The sequence below is a fragment of the Colobus angolensis genome, unplaced genomic scaffold (genome assembly GCF_000951035.1).
Source record: "Colobus angolensis palliatus isolate OR3802 unplaced genomic scaffold, Cang.pa_1.0 Scaffold275, whole genome shotgun sequence".
NCBI lineage: Eukaryota > Metazoa > Chordata > Mammalia > Primates > Cercopithecidae > Colobus > Colobus angolensis.
In genome coordinates, this window is record NW_012115988.1 from 4,292,762 (window position 1) to 4,299,133 (window position 6,372).

Sequence of the window (6,372 nt, forward strand, 5' to 3'; positions counted from 1 at the left end):
ATTTCTCAGGCTCTAGTCTAAATTCCATTTTTTAAAAAAGTTCCAGCCTGATGCAGTAGCTAGTGCCTATAGTTCCAGCTACTTGGGGTAGACTGAAGGGGGAGGACTACACTTCAGCCTATGCGTTGGAATCCAGCCTGGGCAATATAGCAAGACTCCATCTCTTAAAATAAAGTTCTAATGAGTAATAAAGTTCTAATGAGTGAATATGAAATACACAAAAAAATCCTGACTTTTGCAACAACATATTCTTCCTCAAAACAAAGCAATAAAATATATTGCTGTTAAAAGTCACTGAAAGTCACTGGGGTACTACCCCAGTGCAGGCTGATCAAAACTGCACTGAAAAAATGTTAATCACTTAATATTTATAAGCTTGCTAAGCCATGATGTTAATTACCAATAAACACTGATGGCACTGATAAATTTCTTTCTACAAAGGCTTTTTCATGATCTTTTTGGTTTTGAAATGTATTCCTGACTAGAAAATACAATCGCTGTGCAAAAAAATGGGAAAAAAAAATTTTTGGAAAAAAAGGAATATGATTACTTCTAACCCCACCAACCAGACTTACTTTTAACATTTTGATGTATTACAATCCAATTTATTCTTCATGTACATGTATACTCAATCATGTTTTTCTTCATAGTTCATATTATAGTTTCATACCTTTTGGCGTAATGTAAGTTCATAAGCATTTTCCTATGTCATTAATTTTTTTCAAAGCTTTAAATGGTTAAATATACATCTTAAGGATCTACCAAAACTCACTTATACCCTCTACTGCTAAATATGCTATTCTGAGTTTCTTCACTCTTCTAAACACTGAATTTATATTCTTATTTTTAAAAGTATTTGCTTACATCTGATTATTTTAGATGGCTAGATACAGGGTTCTTGACACACAGCCCAATTGCATGCATATTGCCTTACCATATGTCTAATATTCCATTTTGGATGCTATCTGCCTATACCCCTCAAAAATAACTCTTATCCTGGGCACTGCTTGAGAGCCTTGCTCAATACTGACTATACAATGTATTATGGTGTGGCAAAAAGGGCACTTGGTTAGATGTAAGGAAATGGGTTGTGATTCCAGCTTGATTACTTACCAAATATATGACCTAAGTGACTGAGTTTCTCTTCATCTGTAAAATAGAGCTAATTATACCTGCCCTACTTTCCTCTGACAGTAGTTGTGAGGATGAAATGAAATGGTGAAAAAACTGTAAAATGACGTCTTTTGAAATTTTTTTATCCCCAGACACAGGGCAATATTAAACATACTTTGGGTTTGTAATGTCCTAAATAGAACAGTTACTGAAAATACATAGTTAATAGGTGGAAACCAGATAGCTATTCAGTTTCAACAGTCTCCTCCCTGGGAGATATTATGACAAGTCATCCAGCACATCTCAATAAAAATAATGTATCATACCATTACTTTAGGCCCCTAAAAGATGAAATTTGGAAGAAATTAACACTTCTCCAGTTTACTACAATGTACTGATCACAATCAGTCTTAGCATATAGTTACAGCAAATATGCTGGGATATAACAATTTCACCTACAGAACTAGCAACTAGAGAAAATGTGCAATGCAAATCTATTTCTCAAGTATGAAATCATGATTTTGAGCCTCCACCTTCTCCTGGGGGAGGGGGGGAAATGGAGCAAATTTAGTTTCATCAGTGATTCCCAACTCTACCCTGTGGCACACGGAATCATATATACGCTTTAAAAAAAAGTTTCCCAGGCCCCATCCCCAGAGGATCTGATCTATCTGGCCTGGGGTATGGCTCTGTGCACTGGTTTTTGTTTCCAGGTGCAGAATATTGAGACATATTGGGCTAAAAATGGTTGCTAAATTCCTACTTATTAAAAAATCATTTATTTAATAAATACTATGCACAGGGCATTGTATTAGATGAAATGTTGGACCTCACTAATGAACAATTCATTATGAGTCTCAAAGAATCTACACTTTAGTGGAAAGATATAAGCAAATGACTAAAGTTCTACAGAACAGGTCTTGGCTATGAATGGGTTAAAAGAAAAGAAAGGGCTGGACTCTTTGTAATCCCAGCACTTTGGGAAGCACTTTGGGATCATGAGGTCAGGAGTTCCAGACCAGCCTGACCAACATGGTGAAATCCCGTCTCTACTAAAAATACAAGAATTAGCCAGGCATGGTGGCACATGCCTGTAATCCCACCTACTGAGCAAGCTGAGGCAGGAGATTCGTTTGAACCGGGAGGCGGAAGTTGCAGTGAGCCGAGATCGCGCCACTGCACTACAGCGTGGGTGACAGAGGGAGACTCCGTTTCCAAAAAAGAAAAAAAGCCGGGCGTGGTGGCTTACGCCTATAATCCCAGCACTTTGGGAGGCCGAGGCGGGCGGATCATGAGGTCAGGAAATCGAGACCATCCTGGCTAACACAGCGAAACCCCGTCTCTATTAAAAACACAAAAAAGTAACCGGGTGCGGTGGTGGACACTTGTAGTCCCAGCTACTCGGGAGGCTGAGGCAGGAGAATGGCGTGAACCCGGGAGGCAGAGCTTGCAGTGAGCAGAGATCGCGCCACTGCACTACAGCGTGGGTGACAGAGGGAGACTCCGTTTCCAAAAAAGAAAAAAAGCCGGGCGTGGTGGCTTACGCCTATAATCCCAGCACTTTGGGAGGCCGAGGCGGGCGGATCATGAGGTCAGGAAATCGAGACCATCCTGGCTAACACAGCGAAACCCCGTCTCTATTAAAAACACAAAAAAGTAACCGGGTGCGGTGGTGGACACTTGTAGTCCCAGCTACTCGGGAGGCTGAGGCAGGAGAATGGCGTGAACCCGGGAGGCAGAGCTTGCAGTGAGCAGAGATGGCACCACTGCATTCCAGCCTGGGCGACAGAGCAAGACTCTATCTCAAAAAAAAAAAAAAAAAAAAGAGAGCGAGGTCTCCCAATGAGAGAAACTCACATGAGTAAACTCATATAGCTGGCAAAGTCCTAGTGAGATCAGAATAACGCAGAATCTAGTTTTACCACACAGTAGGATGGCCTTGTGTGTCATGTGATCGTGAATACTGTGGCTATACTACTACTACCACATGGAAAGGTAGTCTAGGACCAGAGTCTTCAATTGTAGTTTAGGAAAACTATTTACAGACAAGAATAGGGGCTCTGAAATCAGGGTGCCTGAGTTTATATACCAGATTGGCCACTTATTAGCTATGTACCCTAAATAATTTACTTAAAATCTCCATGCCTTGTTTATAAAATGGAAATAAAAGTACCTACCTCACAGGCTGTTATAAAAACTCAGTGAGATTATGTGAAATGCTCAGAATAGTGCCTAACACAAAGCCTTCAATGTACAGTGGCTAGTGTTATGATTAGCAATTATCAGACAATGAAGAACCACTGAGGATTTTTTTTTAACAGAGGTCTGACATGATCAGAACTATACTTCAAAACTGTCTCTTTGAGTCTATGGACAAAATCATACTGAAATACTGTATGAGTATGCAGGAACACCTATAACATTTTAAGGAGGATATTAAAAAAAAAAGAGAGAGAGCGAGCATTCACATTCCCAGTCTTTCTATGTAAGCCACCTGTCTCCAGCTTCCTCTGCAATGATTCTCCAAAAAGGTAGTTGATAATATCAGTGCAGACTCCTTATTTAGTAACTCTTAAGAAACTAGTCACACTATGTGAGTTCTTTAAACAGCTAATATTAACAGTTTAGATATGAGATTTTAACTCTTTCCGTAGAAATATTTCTGGCATCTTAAGTATACAGAATATAATTTAATCTATTTTGATAACTAAAAATCCTTATGAATATCTGTACAATGCTTCACATACAGATGTGAGCTACGTAGTCAACCCTATCTGAATTTAAAACATTTCCTACTTTTACCTTTATTATGAAATTCAGAAGTTGCACTACACATGTATCTCTCTTCAGAGCTATCCTCTGTGCATGAACAGTGCCGTTCTTGGGGTCCGCAGAAGCACAGCTGCAGTCTGTCTTGTCTTCCCCCTCCCTCTGCAGAGCTCTTTGGTTTCCTCATTCTTCCCAACTAGAACTTTTTTCTTCCCTACAGTAGGTCCTGCAGTTTCCATCATTCACCAAGTATAGTACACTAACGTCTCTTTGCAACTTCTACCATTTCTTCAGCACTTTGTCTTAGCTATCAACCACCATCCCAAAACTCCTTAAATGAAGTTGGAAAAAAAACATTATTTTAATTTCAAAACAGAGCTACCTATAAATAACCAAAGGAACCAAATAAATATTTACTGAATATAAGTTCTATGTGTTCACACCTCTCATTGCTCAAGGCTATCAGAAGTTTGGTCCTGAGAAAACTTAAGTTCTGCTACTGTAAAAGTACCATACAGTAAGAGACGCTACATTTCAAGACAACAGAGTTTGGTTTCATTCTTACTAGCTGTGTAACCGGGGACAGGTCACTCAATCTCAGACTTACGGTCCCTCTACTTACCTCACAGGGCTATTCTGAGAATTCAATACATGAAAACAAAATTCAAAACTATATACAAATGGAAGTTTTCTGTCTCTTCTGTCTATTCTCAACTATTTTGGAGAAAGAAAGCAAGGTCTCCAATATAGTAAAGGAATACCAGCAAAGTCCTTACATTTTTTACTCCCCTACATACATTATACCAATTACATACTCATTTTGATAAACAAGCTCCTCTTTCAAATATCTCCTGGTAGAGCTAACCCTATTGTTCATTCACGCTTTTGTATACTGCTTTGGTATCAGATTCAACACAGCTTGCCTTGTAGTTTAGTTAACTCTGCACATGTCATCCCTTCACTACATCAGTGATTCTCAGTAAAATTTTCCAGAAGTTGTACTCTGAAATATCATGTTGAGTATTACAAATTTTACTTTCTTGGAAGGCCCCACTGCTTTTGGTATGCAAACTTCCAGAAGCAAATATCCACAAAATCTTAAGACAGGAGAGAAAGAGAGAACTAGAAAAAGCTAAGTCTCAATGAATGAAGAAGGAAACTAGGTTTTACAAAATGCCTACACTTCCATGTACTTCATTTAATTTTATTTTAAACTCAGAACAACTCTGTGAATAAAGTGTTATTACGGATGAAGAAAACAGGACTATGATGACTAAATGGGACCATTTTCTTTTTGAAGGGGAGAGCTGAAAGGAAAAAAAGACAAAAGGTATAGGCCAGCATGGGTTACTTCCTGCTTTCAAGTGGCTATTATTCCCTGAATCCTTACCTTTCCATCACCATTATGGAATTCACAGCAGGATCTTCTATATGCTCTCCCCTAATCCTGAAGGATTTCCATACCCAGTCCAGACTATATGCTCAAATTGTTCTCAAAGAGTGAAGAAAAGGTAATTTGCAATTAATTTCTATCTCTGAAACTGAAGTATTTTAAATGGATTACATAATTACACGCTAAAACAAGCCTCCATAACAAAGTATATTAAATGCAACTTTCTATACCAAAAGCACTCAGAGGCCTTAATGCTATTCTTTTAAAGTATTTTCAACAAAACTTCAAACAAAAGATTTCACAGGTATTTGTCTACAACTCTAGTTTGCCACTGGGCTAAGAAAAAAGACAAAACAACAAAAACCCTTAGTGGATTTGTTTTGGTCACTTACCACTTTCATGGCCCTGAACAATTAAATCTCTAGGCCTGTTTTCTTTTTTGGACCCGTTTTTTTATTCGTAAATAAGACTAGTGGCCAGGCTCAATGGCTCAGGCCTGCAATGCCAGCACTTTGGGAGGCCGAGACAGGAAGATGAGCCCAGAGTTCAAGACTAACCTGGGCAACACAGCAAGACCCCATCTCTAAAAAGTTATTAAAAATAAGTAAAAAAAAAAAAAGGGACTAGTACCTATCTACCTATCAGAATTGTAGGTATAAAAGATATTACATCCCACAGACACTGCCCAATCCACATCTATACAAATTCTTAGTAATTTCATGCTCATTCAACATGAAATGCCATATTGATCAAGACAACAGAAAACCCATTAATAGCACAAGCAGTCATCCACGAACTGTTTTAGGAGTACTGTCAATTCAAGTAAGTATTTAAGACGAGTCATATAATAAAACTTGACATCTAGAAGTTCTTATGAAACTTGTTTTCCTAAACTTGATTGTACTCCTAAACATTTTTACATTATCTACAAAAACTTGTGGAAAAAGCTTTTTTAAGCTGTTTAATAACTTTTAAAAACTCAATGAACCACATTACGAAGAAAATTATTGGCCGGGCGCGGTGGCTCAAGCCTGTAATCCCAGCACTTTGGGAGGCTGAGACGGGCGGATCACGAGGTCAGGAGATCGAGACCATCC

General features: G+C 38.5%; 1 protein-coding gene across 4 annotated transcripts in view; it reads right to left on the bottom strand.

Moving 5' to 3' along the window:
* HBP1 (HMG-box transcription factor 1) overlaps positions 1-6,372 on the bottom strand; it is a 34,385-nt gene that overhangs the window by 24,451 nt on the left and 3,562 nt on the right. The window contains exon 2 of one of the 4 annotated variants that reach the window (XM_011948210.1): positions 3,916-4,213. The exons of the other annotated variants lie outside the window; for them this stretch is intronic. The gene's annotated coding sequence lies outside the window, so the exon portion shown is untranslated. The remainder of the gene's footprint in view (positions 1-3,915; positions 4,214-6,372) is intronic. 4 annotated transcript variants of the gene reach the window in all.